Raw genomic sequence first — 26,234 nt, 5'->3', positions numbered from 1 at the left:
AGCATCCATTGACCCAGGCCCCGGGACGCATGAAATGCGGCCCGTTGGAGGGCTTGGGAGTTTAGGCGCGGGGTGGGGGTGCATATGGCGCGAAAGCCATAGGGAGGGGCAGCGTTGTTGGTGCCACCAAAACAAAAGGCCCCAGGAAGGGAGGAAACAGCACCTGGGAAAGGTGCGAAAGTTAGCAGCAGGGGGCCAGGGAAAGCCCGGCCCCCACGGGAAAGACAAAGGGGCAACGGGGTATAAGTGGGGGTAGGAAACGTATACCAGGCACACACCAGGTAAGGAGCCTACCTCTGTGGGTAAGCTCCTACAGGACCTGGACAGGGGGAAGCTTTTTGGCTCTTGCGGGCTTAATTGCACACTCTTGTGTTTCGGACGCTTTTTGGCTCTTGCGGGCTTAATTGCACACTCTTGTTTTCGGACACTTTTTGGCTCTTGCGGGCTTAATTGCACACTCTTGTTCCAGGTGCGTTGCAGTGCGGTACCAAGTTGTCGTACCTTGTCATCGGCGGGGTACCAGAAGACGAAGATCGAAGGTCGGAAGAAGCAGCTGTTTCATCGTTGAGGAACGCGCAGTGGAAACCCGAAGCAGGCGAGCACAAGGAGACGGGCTGATAAGAAGGCGCGCGGTGGAAACAGGAGACACGCCGAGCGAAGCAGAGGCATCGGAGCATGAAGAGGTCAGCTCGGCCGCGGTAAGCAGGAAGCGAGGGGGCGTGGCAGAAGAGAGAGAGCACGGAAGGACGATTAAATAGTCAGGAAAGCAAGCCCGGTTACAGCGGGGGGCGGAGCCAGAGTGAGCGCGTGCGACAGGTTTCATAACAGAACAAAATCCCTTAAAGGGGAAGACGATTCTTTACAAAAACTCTTAAAGGGGCAGGAAGCAACGGTGTAGACACGCACAAGATTGGGAAAAAAAGGTACGAAACTGCCCTTGAAGAAGCCTCCAGATACGTAGCGGCCAAAGAGAAGTTGAAACTTACAAAACTGATTAATAAACAAATGGAAAAGGGGGGGAGAAGAAGAGGAAAACCTGGCAGACACAAGGCAGGCAACAAGAAGGATAGCAGAGGAAAGGGCACAGAGGGCCAAGGAATTCAGTGATTGGGAAAAAAAAGCAGAGCAGTTGTACGGAGCACAATGGGTGCTGGATGTGATGGGAAAGGAAGAAAGGGCTAGGGCAGTGTCGCCCTTGCTGTTCATAGAGCCCAGCAGCAGCGAAGGGGAAGAGGAATTGCCCCAAGGGCATAAAAGAAAGAGAGAAGAACAGAGGAGACCCCAGCCACAAACAGAAACATCAAGGAAGAAGAAGAAGAAGGCAAAAAAAAGGTACTGTAAACAAAAATGTGGAGTAAAAAATTGTTGAAATGTTAAAGATTTGTGCCACGGGTAAGGGTAAGTCGCCCATAACCAGTGACAAAAGAGGAAAAGGAAATAAGGGGCGGAAAGGGGACAGAGAGGAGGTTTCATCAGAAGATATGAGTAGCGATGATGAAGAAAAGAATCATTTAAAGCCATTGTTAAAAATGAAGGGGGTAGTGAGCAAGAGGAAGCGTAAGGTGGCCGGGGGAGCAGGGAAGGAACCAACAGGGGTTCCTGTCCCGGCACTGCAAGGAAATCTAACAACAGCAGTGCCAAATCAGGTGACACCAGCAGCAGCGCCAGTGGCAAGGAAGCCTCCCCAGGGGGGGGTACCACCACAGGCGGCAGGTGAAACAGGAGAGGGCCCAATCATGACAAAATATGGCAGGCCATCAATGGGCAAAGATGCACAGGGCAGTGCAATGAAGGCAAAGGCATGGTACATTAGCGATAAAATAAAAGAAAAAATATGGAGGAAAGAATTGATCGACATATACGTTACTTGATTCCCAGAAAAGAGGGCTGGATGTACACCCAGAAGACATAAAAGAGGATGAGAAGGCTTTGGTAAAAAAGGGGACAGTGGCAAGAAATTTTGACAATTAAATGGAGGCGTTTAGTGTAATGTCCTCAATAATACTACAGAAATTCCCCGAGGATGGGGCATCTCTGGTTTCATACCAACAAAGAGTATTGAAAGTGCATGCAGCATTCGGGGGGGATGCTTGGCAGGAATATGACTACGAATTTAGGAAAGAGTTGGACTGTTTTCCAGATATGGGCTGGGATGAGGAGAACTACAACCTATACATATTTAGAGGCCGATTCATGGAATAATTAGCGCGGCGCAAGTGGGCAAAAACGTGCGAATCGCAGTGGAATAGCGAAAATCGCAGTGCAAGTGCGAAAATCGCACGAAAAGCAGCACACGTCGATTCATGGAAGTCCGTGCGCGAGAAAACCAACGGATGTGCGATAAAAAAGTGCGCGGCGCACGTTGGCGCACAGGCCATCTAACAGCGTGCGCCAGGTCACAGCGAAAATTGCACAGGCCACAGCGAAATTCGCACATAGCGCGGCGCACGCAACAAAAGTAGGCGGAACACGGGCGTAACACTCGGAATGGGGAACAACTTGCCAAAACGTGGGCGTCACGGGGGAAGTACAGGGCACAAGTGCGCGGAACGCCCACACGCTCGCCTACAACACGTATTCATGGAATAGAATAGGGGAAAAAAGCGCACGCTCAAACCAGCGCACAGGCACAAACACGACCGCCACAAGAAAGCAGGCGGTATCGTCTCTGCGGCTGTAAGAAATGTGCGCCAAAAGGTGCGCCAACAAATAGCACCTATATACTGCCATGATGAATGTCCTATACTGTGGCCCTCCTGGAAAAATGACGTGCAAAGGGGTACCCACAAACACGGACACCTGCTGACAAAAAATACGTGTGCGTGAATACCGGGGTGCGCGGGCTACGTGTATTTCAGGGTTTCGCGTGAAGTTATTCACGCGATCGGGCCTGGGGGAGCGGGCTACGTGTATCACAGGGGTTCGCGTGAAGTTATTCACGCGATCGGGCCTGGGGGAGCAGGCTACGTGTATCTCATGGGTTCGCGTGAAGTTTTTCACGCGATCGGGCCTGGGGGAGCGGGCTACGTGTATTTCAGGGGTTCGCGTGAAGTTTCTCACGCGATCGGGCCTGGGGGAGCGGGCTACGTGTATTTCAGGGGTGCGCGTGAAGTTTCTCACGCGATCGGGCCTGGGGGAGCGGGCCACGTGTATTTCAGGGGTGCGCGTGAAGTTTCTCACGCGATCGGGCCTGGGGGAGCGGGCTACGTGTATTTCAGGGGTTCGCGTGAAGTTTTTCACGCGATCGGGCCTGGGGGAGCGGGCTACGTGTATTTCAGGGGTTTGCGTGAAGTTTTTCACGCGATCGGGCCTGGGGGAGCGGGCTACGTGTATTTCAGGGGTTCGCGTGAAGTTTCTCACGCGATCGGGCCTGGGGGAGCGTGCTACGTGTATTTCAGGGGTTCGCGTGAAGTTTCTCACGCGATCGGGCCTGGGGGAGCGGGCCTGGGGGAGCGGGCTACGTGTATTTCAGGGGTGCGCGTGAAGTTTCTCACGCGATCGGGCCTGGGGGAGCGGGCTACGTGTATTCCAGGGGTGCGTGAGAAGTTCCACACGCGAATAGCCTGGGCGCGTGTATTTCAGGGGTGCGCGGGAAGTTCCACACGCGAATAGCCTGGGCGCGTGTATTTCAGGGGTGCGCGGGAAGTTCCACACGCGAATAGCCTGGGCGCGTGAATTTCAGGGGTGCGCGGGAAGTTCCACACGCGAATAGCCTGGGCGCGTGTATTTCAGGGGTGCGCGGGAAGTTCCACACGCGCATAGCCTGGGCGCGTGTATTTCAGGGGTGCGCGGGAAGTTTTACACGCGAATAGCCTGGGCGCGTGTATTTCAGGGGTGCGCGGGAAGTTCCACACGCGAATAGTCTGGGCGCGTGTATTTCAGGGGTGCGCGGGAAGTTCCACACGCGAATAGCCTGGGCGCGTGTATTTCAGGGGTGCGCGGGAAGTTCCACACGCGAATAGCCTGGGCGCGTGTATTTCAGGGGTGCGCGGGAAGTTTTACACGCGATTTCAGCAGGGTACGTGTATTTCAGGGGTGCCGGGGAGTCCTACATGTGATTTGACAGTGTGGGTACTCCCAGGTGTTCCCTGTACACCCTCCACGGCCCCTGCAGGCAGCCCACACCACAGGGGACTACCCTGCATCCCTGGTCATGTCCCGCAGGCAGCCCACCCAACATGGGCATGCCCCCCAGCAAAGGCACATGTCTCCTTGAACTAATGAACACCAACTCATGTCCCCCACCACCCCCACCCCCCAGCACTGTGGGGCACCTGCCAGCAGGCCCCCACCCATGTCCAACTCATGTCCCCCACCCCCCAGCACTGTGGGGCACCTGCCAGCAGGCCCCCACCCATGTCCAACTCATGTCCCCCACCACCCCCACCCCCAGCACTGTGGGGCACCTGCCAGCAGGCCCCCACCCATGTCCAACTCGTGTCCCCCACCACCCCCACCCCCCAGCACTGTGGGGCACCTGCCAGCAGGCCCCCACCCATGTCCAACTCATGTCCCCCACCACCCCCACCCCCCAGCCACCAGGGTTACCCTCCACCAGGCCCCCACTCATGTCTCCCACCACGCCCACCCCCCAGCCACCAGGGTCACCCTCCACCAGGCCCCCACTCATGTCTCCCACCACCCCCACCCCCCAGCCACCAGGGTCACCCTCCACCAGGCCCCCACTCATGTCTCCCACCACCCCCACCCCCCAGCCACCAGGGTCACCCTCCACCAGGCCCCCACTCATGTCTCCCACCACGCCCACCCCCCAGCCACCAGGGTCACCCTCCACCAGGCCCCCACTCATGTCTCCCACCACCCACACCCCCCAGCCACCAGGGTCACCCTCCACCAGGCCCCCACTCATGTCTCCCACCAACCCCACCCCCCAGCCACCAGGGTCACCCTCCACCAGGCCCCCACTTATGTCTCCCACCACCCCCACCCCCCAGCCACCAGGGTCACCCTCACCCACCACCCCCACCCCCCTGCCACCATGGGCAGACTACAGCAGGCCCCCACTCATGTCTCCCACCACCCCCACCCCCCAGCCACCAGGGTCACCCTCCACCAGGCCCCCACTCATGTCTCCCACCACCCCCACCCCCCTGCCACCATGGGCAGACTCCAGCAGGCCCCCACTCATGTCTCCCACCACCCCCACCCCCCAGCAGTGCAGGGGCAGCCTCCACCAGGCCCCCACTCATGTCTACCACCACCCCCACCCCCCTCCCACCATGGGCAGACTCCAGCAGGCCCCCACTCATGTCTCCCACCACCCCCACCCCCCAGCCACCAGGGTCACCCTCCACCAGGCCCCCACTCATGTCTCCCACCACCCCCACCCCAGGCCACCATGGGCAGCCCCCACCAGGCCCCCACTCATGTCTCCTACCACCCCCACCCCCCAGCCACCAGGGTCACCCTCCACCAGGCCCCCACTCATGTCTCCCACCACCCCCACCCCCCTGCCACCATGGGCAGACTCCACCAGGCCCCCACTCATGTCTCCCACCACCCCCACCCCACAGCCACCAGGGTCACCCTCCACCAGGCGCCCACTCATGTCACCCACCACCCCCACCCCCCTGCCACCATGGGCAGACTCCAGCAGGCCCCCACTCATGTCTCCCACCACCCCCACCCCCCTGCCACCATGGGCAGACTACACCAGGCCCCCACTCATGTCTCCCACCACCCCCACCCCCCAGCAGTGCAGGGGCAGCCTCCACCAGGCCCCCACTCATGTCTCCCACCACCCCCACACCCCAGCAGTGCAGGGGCAGCCTCCACCAGGCCCCCACTCATGTCTCCCACCACCCCCACACCCCAGCCACCAGGGTCACCCTCCACCAGGCCCCCACTCATGTCTCCCACCACCCCCACCCCCCTGCCACCATGGGCAGACTCCACCGGGCCCCCACTCATGTCTCCCACCACCCCCACCCCCCAGCCACCAGGGTCACCCTCCACCAGGCCCCCACTCATGTCTCCCACCACCCCCACCCCCCAGCCACCATGGGCAGCCCCCACCAGGCCCCCACTCATGTCTCCCACCACCCCCACCCCCCAGCCACCAGGGTCACCCTCCACCAGGCCCCCACTCATGTCTCCCACCACCCTCACCCCCCTGCCACCATGGGAAGACTCCACCAGGCCCCCACTCATGTCTCCCACCACCCCCACCCCCAGCCACCAGGGTCACCCTCCACCAGGCCCCCACTCATGACACCCACCACCCCCACCCCCCTGCCACCATGGGCAGACTCCAGAAGGCCCCCACTCATGTCTCCCACCACCCCCACCCCCCTGCCACCATGGGCAGACTACACCAGGCCCCCACTCATGTCTCCCACCACCCCCACCCCCCAGCAGTGCAGGGGCAGCCTCCACCAGGCCCCCACTCATGTCTCCCACCACCCCCACACCCCAGCAGTGCAGGGGCAGCCTCCACCAGGCCCCCACTCATGTCTCCCACCACCCCCACCCCCCAGCCACCAGGGTCACCCTCCACCAGGCCCCCACTCATGTCTCCCACCACCCCCACCCCCCTGCCACCATGGGCAGACTCCACCAGGCCCCCACTCATGTCTCCCACCACCCCCACCCCCCAGCCACCAGGGTCACCCTCCACCAGGCCCCCACTCATGTCACCCACCACCCCCACCCCCCTGCCACCATGGGCAGACTCCAGCAGGCCCCCACTCATGTCTCCCACCACCCCCACCCCCCTGCCACCATGTGCAGACTACACCAGGCCCCCACTCATGTCTCCCACCACCCCCACCCCCCAGCAGTGCAGGGGCAGCCTCCACCAGGCCCCCACTCATGTCACCCACCACCCCCACCCCCCTGCCACCATGGGCAGACTACACCAGGCCCCCACTCATGTCTCCCACCACCCCCACCCCCCAGCAGTGCAGGGGCAGCCTCCACCACGCCCCCACTCATGTCTACCACCACCCCCACACCCCAGCAGTGCAGGGGCAGCCTCCACCAGGCCCCCACTCATGTCTCCCACCACCCCCACCCCCCAGCCACCAGGGTCACCCTCCACCAGGCCCCCACTCATGTCTCCCACCACCCCCACCCCCCAGCAGTGCAGGGGCAGCCTCCACCAGGCCCCCACTCATGTCTCCCACCACCCCCACCCTCCTGCCACCATGGGCAGCCCCCACCAGGTCCTCACAATCCCCAATCATGTGCGTAATGGTCAGCCTCCACAGCCAAAAAGCCCTACCAAGTAACCCATTCACCCACATGGAAATGGAAATCACATGTTACACCCCCAATGTTCATCAAGCTAATGAACCCATGTCCGTCACACACAATGGTTGCAATTGGATGGGAAAACACACAACATGACATGCATGAAACCAATGAGATGATACCACACAGTGAAGTATGCAAACAAAATTGTATTTGAAAAAATTAAAGAATGCTAAAGAAAGAAAACAAACTACAATGTGAAAGAGAAAAAAAAAACATGCATGTCCGTATAAAAACACAAAACTGCAAATCAGAATAAAAAAAAAATTATGTCCAAAGTCAAATGTAAAAAAATCTCCATGCAAAAAATAAATATGTACAAAACTAACAAGGGTCCATGAGCCCAACTGAACAAAGGAAACCTACTAAAAAACCTACCTAAAAATCAACTATATACAAAAAGTGGAGCAGTGTCCATCGACTCCAAATCATAATAAGAAAGAAAGGAAACATAAAACTAAAGAACTATATACAAAGGCGGTGGGCAAGTCCAGCGGCTCACTCCGTGGTGTCCCGGGCAAGGGCATCATCGAACTCCTGTTCGATGTCCCGGAGGCGGTCCAGTTCCATGGCCCCGAGGGTCCGCAGGGACGACGCCGTGTCCTCCTCCAACCCCCTGCGGATTGCCTCGAGGCACTCGGCCCGCCTCAGGGCCCTCCGCATGGAGTTCTCCGCCCTGACCATTGTGAGCCGCGCCTCTTCCGCCCGCCGCCGCTCCGCACCTAAGGCGTGGCCCAACCGCTGCCACACGGAAGACACTCTCTGTCCTGGGTCCCCCTGCCCTCCGGCCGATGCCTGCCCCTCCGATGTCGAAAGCCCCGAGCCTTCATGTCTCCCACCATGTTGCTGCTGCTGCTGCTCTGCCTCTGCCCGTGCACTGCCCCTGCTGCCTGCACATCCTCCGCCGGCTGGTGTGCAGTTGTTGATGTGGCCACCCCTGCTGGACCTCCGACTCCCGACTGTGGCAGGGATGCCTCCTCCACCAGCCTGGCCGCACCGTCAGAGGCAGCTCCACAGGGCACCCAGGTGACTGATGGGTGGGAAGATGGCACAGAGGACGAATGGCGCGTAGGGGGTCCAGTTAAAGAGGGGGTCGGAGCAAGCCCCATCAGATGGAGGAATCCGGCCTGGGTGACCTGTCCCAGCAGGCTGACGTGGTCAACGAGCCATTCGAGATGACGTGCAGTCTCTCCATGAAAAGACTGCAGGTCACCTCGCATGGCCCGTTGACGCAACGCCACACCAGCCAGGACAGGCTCAACCCGGACCTGGATGGCCAGGTCCGCAGGCAGAGGAAGGCCAGTTGACGTCAGCTCATTCCCTGCCTGAAAACGGGTCTGGACGTAGGCATCCCTGCTGGTGCAAGATGATGCAGGGACAGGATTGCACACAGGCACCTCCGCGGCCGCCTGTGCTGCCTCCTGTCCCTGGTCCTGCACTGCACCACTAGCACCAGTGGGATCCCCACCTCCAGACCCCGTCTCTGGTGCTTGCACGGCCCCCTCCTCCACCAAACCCCCCACCAACCTGGATGACTCCGTGCCATCTTCCCCTGTTGGGCCCTGTGGGGTCCCAGCTGCCCCTTCTGCTGCTGAGGAGTCCAACTGCAACCTCCGCCTCTTGGACCTCCTCCCGGCAGCTGCGGCCTGGGACGCGGCACCGGACTCCTCACTCCCCGACGAGATGACAACACGGGAGGGGAGCCGGGCCTTGCGTCTCCGGCTGGCGGTCGGATCCCCGCCGCTGTGCTCCACAGCACCTTCTCCGCCCTCTTCATCAGTTGATGCTGCAGACAGGGAGAAACAAAACATAGGCATCAGGGCACTGTACAATGGACACATACACGCATGACAGTTGCACATGAGTGGCATTGGCAAACCTCAGACATGTCATCACAATCCCCAACACACATGTCATTGCAACTCACACACATGAGCCATACCACAGCCATATCGCAACAGCCACCACCATCCCTACACATACAACAGCATCAGCAGCCAAAGGGGAGCCAGACATCACATGCAACACAGGAAGTGCACCACACATGTACACACAGCACCACACTTGCATGCATGTCTACACCTCTGCCAAGTGTTGCACTGGGCCTCATTACGACCCAGGCGGTAAGTTACCGCCTGGGCCGTGACTTTACCACCATGGCGTAAACTACATTTACGCCATGGTGGTTGGCGGACTTACCGCCCCATTCCGAGGTTGGCGGGGCGGTAAGTCCCCAATCCCCATTTACCCTTCCCCATTCCCATTTTTGCCCCATAGGGCATAATGGGAGTGGGGAAGGCGTTAATTACGCCACCGTAAATTACGGTGGCGTAATTAACTCCATGGTCCCTTAGCGCCATGGATTTTAACACCCGCTAAAAGCGGGTGTTAAAAGCTCCATGGCGCTAAGGGACCTCGTAATTGGCGGTAAGGGGTCGGCGCAGCTAACGCTGGCGTAAACCCCTTACCGCCAGGGTCGTAATGAGGCCCACTGTTCAGACGGGCATCCATGTCACATCTGCCAATCAGGCTTCCACATACCGCTGTCACATGCATCCATGTTGCATCACTGTTGCACCCTTGACAAATACACACACATGCACATGTACACAGTGCTCATACATGCAGCCGAAAACAACATACATGCCTGACATCACGGACATGTCTACTTACATACACATTCATCCAAACATGTGTGCACGCACAACTGCATTTGCCATGCAAGCCCACACACACAAGCACCATCCATGTCTCACACATTACAGCCCTTGCATGTGTCAGACCCACGGCCCTGTACACCCCCACCCATACTCGACCCCATACAAACAGATGTGCAACCGGCACAATGCCGAATAATCACCACACGCACTGCTCACAATCAGGATGCATGGACACTCACCGCTCGACTCCAGACGGGTCTGCTTCTCTAGGACCTGGACGTGGAGCGCTGGGGATATGCGTTCCAGGACCCCCATCTGTTCTTCCGACAAGTGGCCCCGGCGCCCCTTGGCATCCGCTGCCTTCAAGAGGCGCCGGGTCTTGTTCAGGGTCCTGGACCTGAAGTCCTCCCAGCGCTTCCTGACATGTTGTAAGTCCAGGACTGCCACCCCCTCCGCGTTGATGGCAGTCACGATGTCAGTCCAGATCCGAGTCCGTCCTTCCTTGTCGCCGCGGGAACTTCCGAAGAGGGCATCATACTGCCCCAGGACTTGCTCCACCAGGACACCAACTTCGGTGGCACTGAAGCTGGTGCCCCTCTGCCTCTCTGGCCGGGGTTGTCAGTGGTCACAGATGGTGTTTGCCCCGACATGACAACCCCAGAGGCAGGAGTGGGTGGGCAACTGGGTCCTGGGGCTGGGCTGTGGAGCGATGGAATTCCAGTCGGGAGTCTTCGGTTCCAGCAGGGGCGGTCACAGCAACAGCACCCCTGGCTGATGTGCAGGCAGCAAATGGCAGTGCACGTGGGCAGCAGGCAGTCAGGCAGCAGCAGATGGCAGGTGGGAGCGTGCTCGGGGCTCTGGGGGGCAGTAGTTCGGCCTTCTGGGCAGGAGCGTGGTCTTCCGTGTGCTTACGCGTGGCCAGCTTGGTACGGAGTGATTTGGCACGTGAAAATCCTGCACGTCAGCGTGAAAACCGAGGAAAGGCCCTTAGCGCGTAAGTGCGTCAGCACGCATACGCGAATCTATTGGACCAAAGGCCCTCAGCGCGTAAGCGCGTCTGTGACGTGACCCGCACGGGTGTTTCCCACACAGCACGTGATGACAGAGCACACGTGGAAAGACTGCACGTCAGAGTGTCATCGCGTGTAATTGGACAGCACGGCAGAGTCTCATTGCGTGTAATTGGACAGCACGTCAGGGTGTCATCGCGTGTAATTGGACAAAAGTGCGCATACACGCGATTGGCCTATGTACGTGTATATCAGGCAAGTACGTCAGCGCACCTGTATCCCGGTGTGCGCGGGAATTTCCACACGCTATTGGACTGGGTATTGGATTTCAGGGGTGCGCGGGTCACACGCTCGCCTACAACACGCGCGACGCATTAATTTGCGCGCTAAAAAAATAACAAGCTCAGACCCAGGATGAACATACCGTTCCTAGCAGCAGTGGGCGTGGCCTACCAAAGGAGGAGGAGGAGGAGGATAGTCAGGGCCAGAATATTCACACCCAGAACCAGCCTTTTCGGGATGCCTGATGACCAGGTGCATGGGAGGTACAGGTTTCCACCACACATCATACTGGACCTGGTGAGTGAGTGGGAGGATGACCTCACATCACCTACCCTGTGCTCCCAAGCACTCAGCCCCCTGGAGAAGGTCCTCAATGTACTGCACTTCTTAGCCACTGGATCATTTCAGCGGACAAGTGCCATTGTGGGTGGTGTATCACAGGCCACCCAGTCACGCTGCCTACACCAGGTCTTGAACATCATCACTGCACGCCCATCAGTCCGCAGGCACATATACCTGCCCAGAACCCCTGCAGAAAGGCATGCTGCCGCCCTGGATTTCTACGCTGTGGCACGATTCCCCAAAGTGCTAGGTGCCATCGACTGCACCCATGTGGCTCTACGTCCCCCCAGGGCACCTGAGCACATCTATAGGAACCGCAAGCACTGGCATTCCATCAACGTGCAGGTATTATGTAATGCCAAGGGAATCATCACCTCAGTATATGCCAACTATCCCGGGTCCACCCACGACAGCTTCATTTACCGAATGTCCACCCTAAGCCGGGACCTAGAAGCTGGGCGGCATGGCGATACATGGCTGCTTGGTGAGTATGAATGCCACTGCACATGCATGCATGTCAGATACTGAGCAAGGTCACAACCCCACCAATGATACCAATCACCACCTCCACAGGGGACAGTGCCTACCCTCTCAGCCCCCACATGATGACGCCAATTCGGAACCCCACCACGCCACCCCAGGTAAGATATAACGCAGGCCACATTACAACCCGGGGCATAGTGGAGCGCACATTCGGAGTGCTGAAGTCACGCTTTCGCTCCCTTGACCGTTCTGGCGGGCAGCTGTTGTACGCTCCCCCAGTAGTGTGCAGGATCATAGTGGCAGCATGTGTCCTGCACAACGTTGCAACACGCCGGGGCCTGGCCGTGGACATGGTGGTGCCCCCCCCATCCCCAACCACATGCACAGCCGCTGCGCATGGGAGGGGAAAGGGCACGGGGGGAGGCAGCCCGTACACAGCTAGTGGCTAATTACTTCACATAGAAATCACACCCCTGTGGAGTGCACACTGCCCTGGCACATTCCATCTGACAATCAATGATGACTCAACCTGACACTGACCCTGAATGTCTGGAGAAAGAACCGTGAAAACCATATCAGCCTGAGATTGTTCACCTGGAAGTGTCACAATGTGTGCATCCCTACCCACACAAACACCACCAATGCAGTTTTGTGAAGTTACACATTCAAGCAGCTAAAATGAATACACACTTGCAAAATGCAACAAGAGGACAGTGCCATGTCAGCCAACCCAACCCCAGCACCGCCACACCACACACCGTGCCATGTCATGCTATTTGCAGGTAAACAAAGTAATCCCCACAACATGACACTAGTGTCACAATGTACAGTGTCCCTATTAGATACTTGCAACACCTGAAATGCTCACAGTAATGCCGGACCAACAACAAACTTGAGCACCTACTACCATTAACATGACATCACTAATGTTAAATATTAGTAGTCTCACCACCTGGAAATGCCTGCACTCCCACCACTACCAACTGTGCAGTGTTGGCGCCATGTAGAGTTGTAGGTGCACTGCTGCCAACATGGACCACATCTCCAGACTAGAGGTCCTTGTGTAGACATGAGGAAGGGACCTGCAAATTGGGAGGTAGACACAGAAGATGAGTTACACATCAATGCAACATGCAGTGTACAACACAACAGCAATATGCACTAGGAATGTATACACAGTATTGACTACAGACTGCCCACACAGCTCATGGGAGTCCAACGTCACTGTGTAATTCACTGTCACTTGGGCACACCCTTTGCAAGCCCATGGAAACGGGAAGCAGGAGGGGTGTGTGTGACTCAAACCCAAGCATCTGAACCAAATACATTACAAGCCTGCATGTGCCCAGCCACAATGCAGGGTATGCCCACAGGAACCACGGAAGCCAACAAATCGTCCCAAAAAAATTGGGAATAAAATAAATAAAAATGAAAATAAAAATAAAAATAAAAATAAAAAAAAAAAAAAATGGCCATTGAAGGGCCCGGGGGAGTTGGGGAGGCCACCCAGGAGGTCCGAGGACAGGATGCACACCAGAACCCACCTGCGTGGATCCTGGGAAAATAAAACACCTCCATGGGCTCATGGCCCACACGGCTACCCTATTGTGGGAGTATCACTGCTGTCGCTATTATCACCCTGTGCAGCTGCATCCGGAGGTGGTTGCACTATGGGAGGCAGCCCACGCAAGGCCCTAGTCTGCTCCTCCATGGCTGCAAGCATGCGGGTGTGGTAGGTCTGGTTCTGGAGGATGAGTGTGCGGAGGTCCCCATGCAATAACTCACGGGATGCCCGGACCTCCGCCCTCGTTGCCTGCATCTCAGCTGAGAGCGTACGGGTGAGACGCTCCAGCTGCTGTTCTGTCCTTTGGTGTGTTGAAGCCTCAAGCTCAACAAGAGTCGTCCTGAGGTGAAGGAGCTCCTGCCTCAGGGCTTCCCTGTGGCCCTGGGACTCAATGGAGATGGCCTCCTGCAGAGTCGCCAGTGCCGCCCGCCTGTCCCTGTTGGACCCCAACATATCCTCCCTGTGTGACTGGCAGATGGAGTCGGTTGCCTGCTCTAGTCGCTCCATCAGCCTTTCAGGGGGGACAATGGAAGTGGCCACCCTATCCATGGCCTGAGCCATCATCTCGGATGATGCTGCCTGTTGGGTTGCCATACCGTAAATGGATTGCTCCCATGCGGTATTGCCAGGTGGCGTACGGCCACCACGTCGGCGGGCACCACACCTGTCTGGGGCAAGGCGAACTGCACCTTGCTGTGCCGGCACTGCTTGAGGCTGCAGGACTGCATTCCCCCTCTGATCTGCTGGCCCAGGAACAGGATCAGATGTCGCGGAGTGTGACCCTGCATCCGTAACCACCAAAGGCGTAGCTGCCAACACTGACATCCCCATTGAGGGTTCTGACCCTGGTGCAGGTGGGTGAGACAGAACAGAATCCCTCCCTGGAACACTCACCTGCGACGGCACGTAGGTCTCATCCGAATCAACACCTGAGTACAGCTCGGGGGAGGTGCAGCCAGAGACACCCCTTGAGAGCACGACCTGCAGCAGTTGTGGGTTCTCACCCACCACCACACCACGTCCCTCACTGGTGGTTGGTCGGCCCTCGGACCCCTCCTGGGTCTGCACCATCTCCACAACCCCAGCAGTATCAGGTGCGTCTTCCCCTGCAAAGACATGAAAACAAAGAAATGGAAACAGGCATTAGCACCATGGCACACAATGAGGGCTGAGAAGCAAGAGAAACAGTACTTGTTTGACACATGTCCCACATGACTAAAACCCTCCCATGCATGCACCCTCACTGCGTATGAAGGGCAGGCAAATGGCACACACTGATGACACCAAGATGGAAGATGAACACATTTTCTGCATGCTGCCTGCCAGTGGCATCACACATTGCCCTGTGATTGGCAGGTGAAACACACATGCCATCACACAGATGGCATGTACCATTGCTATTGAGTGAAGATGGAGAGGAGGGCAGCACCTATTCATTCAGTCCAGTTCCCGCATGTAATAGCTTTTCTAATTCAAACAGGTCAGATTCTTCACCTGGAGCTGCCAGTCCAAAATGGTGCAATTGCACAGGGACATGTCTGAACAAATGATATCCAGGAAACAAAGTCACTCCACTTTACCATAGCCATGTCAGACATGTGACTAGAGGACTGCGACATGCCTAGTAAAAGTGGTGGAATGCAAACAATCTGACTAAATGAACAGTGAAAAATCAGGCAACAATGTTGTGGCAGGGTGACACTTCAAGGGCAACTGGCGTGCAGTTGGGCTAGATGTCTACTGTTGGCAGAAGGGATACTGCTATGGCCAAATGCAGCTGCGCAGGACGTATTGCATGAAGCACATGGCTGACCCATACGACTCAGGTGCACACACTCTCACCTGTCACACAAACAGAAGCCCTCACACACACCATGCACATGGATGACACACACATGCATGTGCACTCACCGGACAATGCCTCGTAATCAGCCAAATCTCCCACGCCTTGGATCTGTTCCTCCGTGACGTAGGTCCCAGCGACTGACTCATGTGGAGTGAGTTCCATGTCTACTACTGGAGACCCACCTCCAGTCACTAGAGTTGCGGCATGACTTGAGGCCAGCTTACTCTTTGCCCTGCGCTTTAGGTCATTCCAGCGCTTATAGCAATCATTGGCTGTGCGCCTCACGATTCCAAGGGCACTTACGATGTCCGCAACGGTCTGCCAGTGTGCCTGGCGTTGTGCAGGTGTGGTCTTGGATCCTGCAACAATGACCATCTCGTTGTCATGTGCGGACACATACTCGACAAGTGCATTCAGTTCGTCATCCGTGAAGCTGGGCTTCCTGGATGGGCCGGACTGTGTAGTCGTGTCTGGGGCATCAGCCTGTGCCGGACGAGCACTCTTCCTCTTCCGCTTGGAAGGTGGTGGTGATCCTGAGTGTCCTGCGCCGCTCTGGACACTAGGGGCAGGAGCCCTGGTGGACTCTGTATCAGGAGTGTGGGATTGCACACTCAGCATGGGAGTTGGTGCAGGCATTGGCTCTAGTGTGATGGTGTCAGGGGGAATGTAAGCAGCATGGACTAGGACCGACACTGTCCGGGCTGGGTGTGTGAGGGCTGGGGTGGATGGAGCCGCAGCTGCCCCTGCAGCCTCTCCGCCCTGCTTACTTGGTGCAGCAGATGACCTTGCTGCCACAGATGCACGTGGCATGGTGACATCAACGTGCACCAGCGCACGTGTCATAGGCCTGCTGACCTGGAAGTCAGCCATGGAGTCAGCCAGGTCTGGTGCCACAATGGGCTGGTCCAACAAGGGCTGAGCATGGATGGTGTCAGCCACATCAGCCTCAACGGGAGGGGGGGGGATTATGGGTGCCCTTGACTGGTCCTCCACACATGGGGGGACAGGCTCACCCTGCAAGTAACGACCACGTCCCCTACCGGATCCACCACGGCCACAACTTGTGGCTCTTCCACCTTTGCCACCCTTACGGAATCCTCGCCTCCCAGCCATGGCACTGATGTTAATGTGTGTATGGGAGTGGGTGTAAAATATTATCCTGGGCAATTGGGGGTAAAAGGGGTTGGGTACCAGATGGTAATTGTACCCTAGTGCTCTTGCAAGGTTGATTGTAACCCCTGGGGAAAGATGACGGGTCACGCTACGCACAGGAGCCCCAAAAAAGGGAGATGACGTGCACGCAACCCCTCCTAGACCACGTGTGCAGAAAGAAAAACCAGCACTACGCTGTGGCACCCAGTAACACAAGAATGAACGTATGCGTGTCACACGCAGCCTAGAATGACCTCTGAAGGGGTAGGCTACACACGGGACAAGCACAGATGTTAGATACGTGCGTGACTCACCGTCTGCCAGATAAAAGAGCGTGAAAAAGGAGCGCGTTTGGTTGGCAACACCCCCGCCAAAAGAAGATTTGTACGCTGTCTGAGGAGACAGGACAACAGTAGTAGGGAACACTGTTTGAGGGAACAGGCCCAGGTAAACCAGTTAAAGTGAAAAAAGAGAAAAAGCTGTCAGAGGTAACAGGGAATACGAACTTGAAACGCCGTGAAGTAAATCGCGTGTGAAACGACAAGAAGTACAGAATTCACCCACTCGCTCTCCACGAAAAGCACGTACAAGGAAATGGTGTTCTACGCGTACCTTTTATACAGGCCCACACGTCCAGCGTCACTTACGCGGCGTGTACGCGCTAGGGCCATTTCAACCAATTACACGCTTTGTCACTTCTGCGTGTAGGGCCATTTCCACCAATTACACGCTTTGTCACTTCTGCGTGTAGGGCCATTTCCACCAATTACACGCTTTGTCACTTCTGCGTGTAGGGCCATTTCCACCAATCACACGCGATGACACTCTGACGTGCAGTCTTTCCACGTGTGCTCTAAGGGCCTTTCCTTGGTTTTCACGCTGACGTGCAGGATTTTCACGTGCCAAATCACTCCGTACCAAGCTGGCCACGCGTAAGCACACGGAATACCACGCTCCTGCCCGGAAGGCCGCACTACTGCCCCCCAGAGCCCCGAGCACGCTCCCACCTGCTATCTGCTGCTGCCTGACTGCCTGCTGCCCCTGCACTGCTGGGGGGTGGGGGTGGTGGGAGACATGGGTGGGGGCCTGGTGGAGGCTGCCCCTGCACTGCTGGGGGGTGGGGGTGCAGGGGGACAAGAGCAGGTGTGCAGGGTAGTCCCCTGTTTTGTGGGCTGCCTGCAGGGGCCGTCGAGGGTGTACAGGGAACACCTGTGAGGACCCACCCAGCCTAATCGCGTGTGTAACTTCCCACGCACCCCTGTAATACACGTACCAAGCCAAATCGCGTGTGATAATTCCCGCGCACCCCTGAAATACACGCGCCCAAGCTATTCGCGTGTGGTACTTCCCGCGCACCCCTGAAATACACGTACCCTGCTGAAATCGCGTGTAAAACTTCCCGCGCACCCCTGAAATACACGCGCCCAGGCTATTCGCGTGTGGAACTTCCCGCGCACCCCTGAAATACACACGCCCAGGCTATTCGCGTGTGGAACTCCCCGCGCAGCCCTGAAATACACGCGCCCAGGCTATTCGCGTGTGGAACTTCCCGCGCACCCCTGAAATACACGCGCCCAGGCTATTCGCGTGTGGAACTTCCCGCGCACCCCTGAAATACACGTAGCACGCTGGGAGACATGAGTGGGGGCCTGGTGGAGGGTGCCCCTGGTGACTGGGGGGTGGGGGTGGTGGGAGACATGAGTGGGGGCCTGGTGGAGGGTGCCCCTGCACTGCTGGGGGGTGGGGGTGGTGGGAGACATGGGTGGGGGCCTGGTGGAGGCTGCCCCTGCACTGCTGGGGGGTGGGGGTGCAGGGGGACAGGAGCAGGTGTGCAGGGTAGTCCCCTGTTTTGTGGGCTGCCTGCAGGGGCCGTCGAGGGTGTACAGGGAACACCTGTGAGGACCCACCCAGCCTAATCGCGTGTGTAACTTCCCACGCACCCCTGTAATACACGTACCAAGCCAAATCGCGTGTGATAATTCCCGCGCACCCCTGAAATACACGCGCCCAGGCTATTTGCGTGTGGAACTTCCCGCGCACCCCTGAAATACACGCGCCCAGGCTATTCGCGTGTGGTACTTCCCGCGCACCCCTGAAATACACGTACCCTGCTGAAATCGCGTGTAAAACTTCCCGCGCACCCCTGAAATACACGCGCGCAGGCTATTCGCGTGTGGAACTTCCCGCGCACCCCTGAAATACACGCGCCCAGGCTATTCGCGTGTGGAACTTCCCGCGCACCCCTGAAATACACGCGCCCAGGCTATTCGCGTGTGGAACTTCCCGCGCACCCCTGAAATACACACGCCCAGGCTATTCGCGTGTGGAACTTCCCGCGCACCCCTGAAATACACGCGCCCAGGCTATTCGCGTGTGGAACTTCCCGCGCACCCCTGAAATACACGCGCCCAGGCTATTCGCGTGTGGAACTTCCCGCGCACCTCTGAAATACACGCGCCCAGGCTATTCGCGTGTGGAACTTCCCGCGCACCCCTGAAATACACGCGCCCAGGCTATTCGCGTGTGGAACTTCCCGCGCAGCCCTGAAATACACGCGCCCAGGCTATTCGCGTGTGGAACTTCCCGCGCACCCCTGAAATACACGCGCCCAGGCTATTCGCGTGTGGAACTTCCAGCGCACCCCTGAAATACACGTAGCACACTGGGAGACATGAGTGGGGGCCTGGTGGAGGGTGCCCCTGGTGACTGGGGGGTGGGGGTGGTGGGAGACATGAGTGGGGGCCTGGTGGAGGGTGCCCCTGCACTGCTGGGGGGTGGGGGTGGTGGGAGACATGGGTGGGGGCCTGGTGGAGGCTGCCCCTGCACTGCTGGAAGGTGGGGGTGCAGGGGGACAGGAGCAGGTGTGCAGGGTAGTCCCCTGTTTTGTGGGCTGCCTGCAGGGGCCGTCGAGGGTGTACAGGGAACACCTGTGAGGACCCACCCAGCCTAATCGCGTGTGTAACTTCCCACGCACCCCTGTAATACACGTACCAAGCCAAATCGCGTGTGATAATTCCCGCGCACCCCTGAAATACACGCGCCCATGCTATTTGCGTGTGGAACTTCCCGCGCACCCCTGAAATACACGCGCCCAGGCTATTCGCGTGTGGTACTTCCCGCGCACCCCTGAAATACACGTACCCTGCTGAAATCGCGTGTAAAACTTCCCGCGCACCCCTGAAATACACGCGCGCAGGCTATTCGCGTGTGGAACTTCCCGCGCACCCCTGAAATACACGCGCCCAGGCTATTCGCGTGTGGAACTTCCCGCGCACCCCTGAAATACACGCGCCCAGGCTATTCGCGTGTGGAACTTCCCGCGCACCCCTGAAATACACGCGCCCAGGCTATTCGCGTGTGGAACTTCCCGCGCACCCCTGAAATACACGCGCCCAGGCTATTCGCGTGTGGAACTTCCCGCGCACCCCTGAAATACACGTAGCACGCTGGGAGACATGAGTGGGGGCCTGGTGGAGGGTGCCCCTGGTGACTGGGGGGTGGGGGTGGTGGGAGACATGAGTAGGGGCCTGGTGGAGGGTGCCCCTGCACTGCTGGGGGATAGGGGTGGTGGTAGACATGAGTGGGGGCCTGGTGGAGGGTGCCCCTGCACTGCTGGGGGGTGGGGGTGGTGGGAGACATGGGTGGGGGCCTGGTGGAGGCTGCCCCTGCATGAGCAGGTGTGCAGGGTAGTCCCCTGTTTTGTGGGCTGCCTGCAGGGGCCGTCAAGGGGGACCCACCCAGCCTAATCGCGTGTGTAACTTCCCACGCACCCCTGTAATACACGTACCAAGCCAAATCGCGTGTGATAATTCCCGCGCACCCCTGTAATACACGTACCTGGCCAAATCGCATGTGAGAATTCCCGCGCACCCCTGTAATACACGTACCCAGCCGAATCGCGTGTAAAACTTCCCGTGTACCCCTGTAATACACGTACCCAGCCAAATCGCGTGTGATAATTCCCGCGTACCCCTGTGATACACGTGCCCTGGCTAATCGCGTGTAAAACTTCACGCATACCCCTGTAATACACGTACCCTGGCCAATCGCGTGTAGAACTTCCCGCGTACCCCTGTAATACACGTACCCTGGCTAATCGCGTGTATAACTTCACGCGTACCCCTGATATGCACGTTACCCGCTTTGCGTTCCTTGTTTGGCAGCCCTGTAAACTGGTCCAGGGTTAGCGCAGCCCTTTGCGATGATTTAGCGATTTTGATGGCTTTTCCTTGCGCGAGGGCGTTCTTGGGGGCGTTACTGGCGCTGCTGCAGGGTCGCTGCGATACTCTGCGCCACGGCTGGTTTGGGAGCCTAAAATCCATGAATACGCTGTGCGCGGAAATCGGTTTTAGCGCACGTGCCTGGCGCAGACAATCGCACGCGGACACTCTGCGCCAGCCGCTTGTGACACTTTTCTGCGAAATTCTATGAATTACCCTGTAAATGTATTAAAAGAGAAATGGGGAAACAAGGAAAGAAGCACAGGGGGCAACAGAGGAGGCAGTACTGGCAGAGCGATTATAGATCAGACTATAGATACAACAATAGAAAATATGAGTACTGCTATGACAAGTCAAGGGATCAGAATTTTCGGAACAGGAATTACGGGTCGCAGAGGGGATGGCAGAGCAGTCTGCCCCTAACCACACAAGGGGGAGGCAATGGGGCCACTGGGACGGCACGAGCAGAACAGAGGCAATGTAGAAATTATGAGAAGGGAGTACCATGCAGCTGGGGTTGGAAGTGCAAGTTCAGCCACAGGTGCGAGAGATGTAAGGGGGACCACAGCAGCTCCAAATGCACAAGACCAGCAGCAGCAGGCAGCAGGAACAACGAGAAAAGGAATTAGGGGCTGGAATGAGAAGGGAGTCACGCCAGTAAGAATTGACAGGATGGGGAGGTGGCTCCAGCAATACCCGGACCAGGAGGCAGCGAACATTATCAGACAGGGTTTCTTAGAAGGTTTTCCCATACCTTTTAGAGGTGAGGGAACACAGGTCATCCCAAAAAACCTAAAATCAGCCACGGAAAACAGGGAAATAGTGACAAAGAAAATCCAAAAAGAAGTAGATTTGGGCAGGATAGGGGGACCTTTTGCCACAATGCCATTTAGAGAGTTCATATGTTCACAACTGGGCCTGGTACCAAAAAAGGAAGAGGGGGAATACAGGCTAATACACCATTTGTCATACCCCTGAGGGGCATAGGTGAACGAGGGGATTTCTCAAAGTGAGGCAACAGTGACCTACTCGGACTTTCAGGAAGCAGTAGAGCTGGTGAGGAAGGCAGGAAAGGGGGCATGGATGGCAAAGGCAGACATCAAATCGGCTTTCAGATTATAGCCAGTTAACAGCGAGTCACAGAGGTGGTTGGGTATGGAATGGGAGGGCAAGTTTTTTTATAGACAGATGCCTTCCAATGGGCTGCGCCATTTCATGCGCATACTTCGAAAAAGTAAGCTCATTCCTCCAATGGGCCGTCACAAAAGAGATGTGGGAAACAGGGATAGTGCACTAGCTGGACGATTTCTTGTTCGTAGGGGCAAAGGGGTCGGGATTATGCAAAACAACCCTGGACAAATTTGTAGAAATAACTAGGGACTGGGGTTTCCCGCTGGCAGAAGAAAAAACGACGGGCCCCACACAAGTGATTCAATTCCTAGGGATAGAGATCGATTCAAGCAAAGGGGTATGCAGGAGACCAAGGGAGAAGGTCAGAGAACTGCTCAAGACATTGATGGAGCTAAAAGGAAGGAACAAAGCAACTGTGAGAGAGTTACAAGCACTCGCAGGAAAATAAAATTTTGCTGGGAAAGTCATACCACAAGGGAGGGTCTTCCAGAGAAGCTTTGAGCTCAGGACAAGGGGGGCCACGGAGGCACACCACAGAGTAAGATTAGGGGGGGGCATCAGAAAGGATTTAGAGGTCTGGGCAGATTTCCTAAGCAAGTTTAACGGTTCAATCATCTGGCGCACACCGATAAACAATGAAGACAGAAGGGTATTATTCACAGATGCGGCAGTAGGTTTGGGTTTTGGCGCAATTTTGAGCAAAGGTTGGTGTGCGGAGGAATGGCCAGTAGCATGGCATGAGGCAGGGTGGACAAAAAACATAACACCTTTAGAGCTTTTTCCGATATGGGTAGCAGTATGTGCATGGGGAGAGGAACTCAGAGATAAAGAAGTAACAGCCTGGTCTGACAATATGGCAGTTGTACACGTGCTGAACAAAGGAAGCGCAGCTTGTCCGTTAGTGTTACAGCTAATGCGGGCCATCACAGGGGAATGTTTGCATAAAAATGCAAACATAAGGGCAAGACACATAGCGGGGGAGGTAAACATGGTGGCTGATGCCTTGTCTCGTTTTCAGTGGAAAAAATTCAGGGAGCTGAGACCCGACGCCGACAAGGAAAAAACGCCCACGCCAGCCAAGGCATGGGTCCCGCTGAAAGAAATGGAAAGAAAGGCACGGTTGGCCAAAAGGTCGACTCAAAAGAAACTGGAAAGAAACATACGGTTGGCCAAGAGGTCGACTCAGGAAAAAACAAAACACCTCAAGAAAGGGAACGAGTCATCGACAAATTGACCAGGAACGCACTAACATACAAGACGGGTAAGGAGTATGAAAAGCATGTGAAAGAGGTATTAATGGAAACAGGAGCAAGAAATATGGGGGATATATCAACTGAAAAAATGTGTGAATTTTTGGAGAAGGCATTTGCCAAAGGTAAAAAGAAAAGCTGGGCGGCAGCACATATGGCCGCAGTGGCATACACCACGAAAGCAGCTGGAATGGGTGATCCAACAAACAGCCCTAGAATAAGATATGCGTTAAAAGGTTGGGCGAAATTAGAGGGAAAAAAACCAGACAACAGAAGGCCGGTAAATTTTGGAAAATTGGTAATATTGCTGAAAGTACTGGACAAAATGTGCTCTAGCACATATGAAACAGCGCTGTTCAGGGCAGTATTTGTGCTTGCATACTATGGGGCTTTTAGGGTAGGGGAACTGGTGGCCAGTAACACAGGGGCAGGTGATGGCCTGGCGTTAAGGGATATTAGCATTGGAAGCAAGGGCATGTCAATATTATTAAGAAAATCAAAGACGGACCAGGCGGGTAAAGGGAGAGGAATAGACCTAAACTGCATCAAAGAAAAAGACCACTGTCCCAGATGCTTAACCTAAGAATTCCTAAACATCAGACCAGAGGTGGAAGGGCAGCTGCTGATACACAGAGACGGCAGGGCTCTCAGCAGGTACCAATTCCAGGCAGTATTAAAGCAGGCACTGGCCAAAGCAGGATGGGACCCAGCCGATTTCGGAACACACTCTTTCAGAATAGGGGCAGCCACGTCAGCATGGGCAGGGGGACTGGGGGCGGAAGGGGTGAAGAAGATCGGATGGTTGAAAACACAATGTTTTAAAAGATACATAAGGGAGGAACTGATATGAGCATTTCTCTCCCCATTTCCCACAGAGGCGGGCCCATACAAATCGGCGTGGATAGTGGGGCACTCCTTTGTGACCCGGGCAGGCAGGTGGCTGGAAGAAGTAGAACAAGGACTGCATTTCAAAAACAAAATCACAGCATGGTGGGGCACCCCGGGGATGCATTGGGAAGACATCCGCGACAGGCTGTCGGACCTAATAGGTTTCAGGGACCCCCCCCCCGAGTAGCTGATTATACACCTCGGAGGAAATGACTTGGTGAGCACAAACAGGGGAGAATTGCAGAGGAAAATCTGCGGGTCCCTGAACAGCATAGCCCACTGTTGGTGGAAAACGGAAATCTTTATGTCGGAAGTAATACCGAGGAGGGTCTGGCATGGGGCACAGAGAAGACACGCCATTGAGATAGCCAGAAAAAGCTAAACAAATCCATAGAAAAATACTGCAAAAGCACAGGGCTCCATTTTTTGAGGCACGGTTTATACCAGAACAACCCTGACATGTTTCATCAGGATGGGGTACACCTATCAGCAAAAGGAATGGGGGTATTTACAGAGAACATTTTTAGGGCCCTCAAGGATCGGGGCTGTAGGTAGAGGGCTTTTGGGGGGGACCTGAGGGGGTGGTGGGAACACCCCCACAGGTGTGGCGGTATGTGCCCAGGGACGGAGGCCCAAGGAGGACAAGAACTCGGAACAAGCATTGGGCAAATCCGGAACTGGACACAGTGTGCCCAAAAGCTGATAATAATGTATTGTTTGCATATGTAAGTTATTTTCTGTAAGAAAATAAAATTGCCTACGGCCTATGATATTTCCACAAATACAACTAGTCTGTGCTATCATTACTTGCTCAGGTTGTTGGGAGGGGGAGCAACGGGAGCCCACACTACTCAGCCTATGACCCAGGCCCCGGCCCGTTGGAGGGCCTAGGAGTTTAGGCGTGGGGTGGGGGTGCATATGGCGCGAAAGCCATAGGGAGGGGCAGCGTCGTTGGCACCACCAAAACAAAAGGCCCCAGGAAGGGAGGAAACGGCACCTGGGAAAGGTGCGAAAGTTAGCAGCAGGGGGCCAAGGAAGGCCCGGCCCCCACGGGAAAGACAAAGGGGCAACAGGGTATAAGAGGGGGTAGGAAATGTATACCAGGCACAAACCAGGTAAGGAGCCTACCTCTGCGGGTAAGCTCCTACAGGACCTGGACAGGGGGAAGCTTTTTGCCACCCACCCCACCCTGCAAAAAGATAACGGAAAAGAAGGAAAGGAAGTCGGAACGCCGAGTACTTTCTTCGTACACGGTCCAAAAGAAAGGAACGGGGAAGGAAGGAAAAGAAAGGAAGACGGAACGCCGAGTACTTTCTTCATACATGGTCCAAAGCAAGTCGTAGGCGGCATGTGCCCAGGGACGGAGGCCCAAGGAGGACAAGAACTCGGAGCAAGCATTGGGCAAATCCGGAACTGGACACAGTGTGCCCAAAAGCTGATAACAATGTATTGTTTGCTTATGTAAGTTATTTTCTGTAAGAAAATAAAATTGCCTATGATATTTCCACAAATACAACTAGTCTGTGCTATCATTACTTGCTCAGGGTGTTGGGAGGGGGGGCAAAGGGAGCCCACAATACTCAGCCTATGCTTTGCAGGCTCTTGAAAGGGATCAGGGGGACCAGGACCCCTCCAGTATTCACGCGCTCCTGTTTGTGGCATTTGAACCTAGTGCTGCTGACCTTATTTCAGAATTGGCTGTGAAGAGGGAGCGGCCATTCCACCGAATTGGTGTTGTTGAGGTATTCGGTGTCCTCTAGAAGGGTGGGGGCGTCAGGGGCCTGGGCATTACAGGGAGATGTTTGTGTGCAGAAGGTGGCAGGCGTCTTGTTCCTTGAAGAACTTAGTCTTGCGCTAGGATCACGTATTTCGCTTTCTGTTCTGAGTTCCCGCAACTCGGTGCTGTTCTGTCTCTGCATAAGTATGCATCCATGACCTCTGCCATTAGAGGTGCATCGGATCAGCTTTTCCTCTCCCTTTGTTAACATTCTCACCCTGTTTCCCCCTCCCACGTTTTGGCTAGATGGCTGCGGTGGTTGTTGGAGCTGGCTGGTGTGTTCGTGTCTTTCTTTGGGTTTCACTAAGCTTTGGGGGTCTATGGCTTCTAGGACTTTCTGGTCGGGAGCTCGGCATA

This window comes from Ambystoma mexicanum, chromosome 5p (assembly GCF_040938575.1).
Source record: "Ambystoma mexicanum isolate Mex_15411 chromosome 5p, UKY_AmexF1_1, whole genome shotgun sequence".
Classification (NCBI taxonomy): domain Eukaryota; kingdom Metazoa; phylum Chordata; class Amphibia; order Caudata; family Ambystomatidae; genus Ambystoma; species Ambystoma mexicanum.
Note: the sequence above shows the minus strand (reverse complement) of the source record.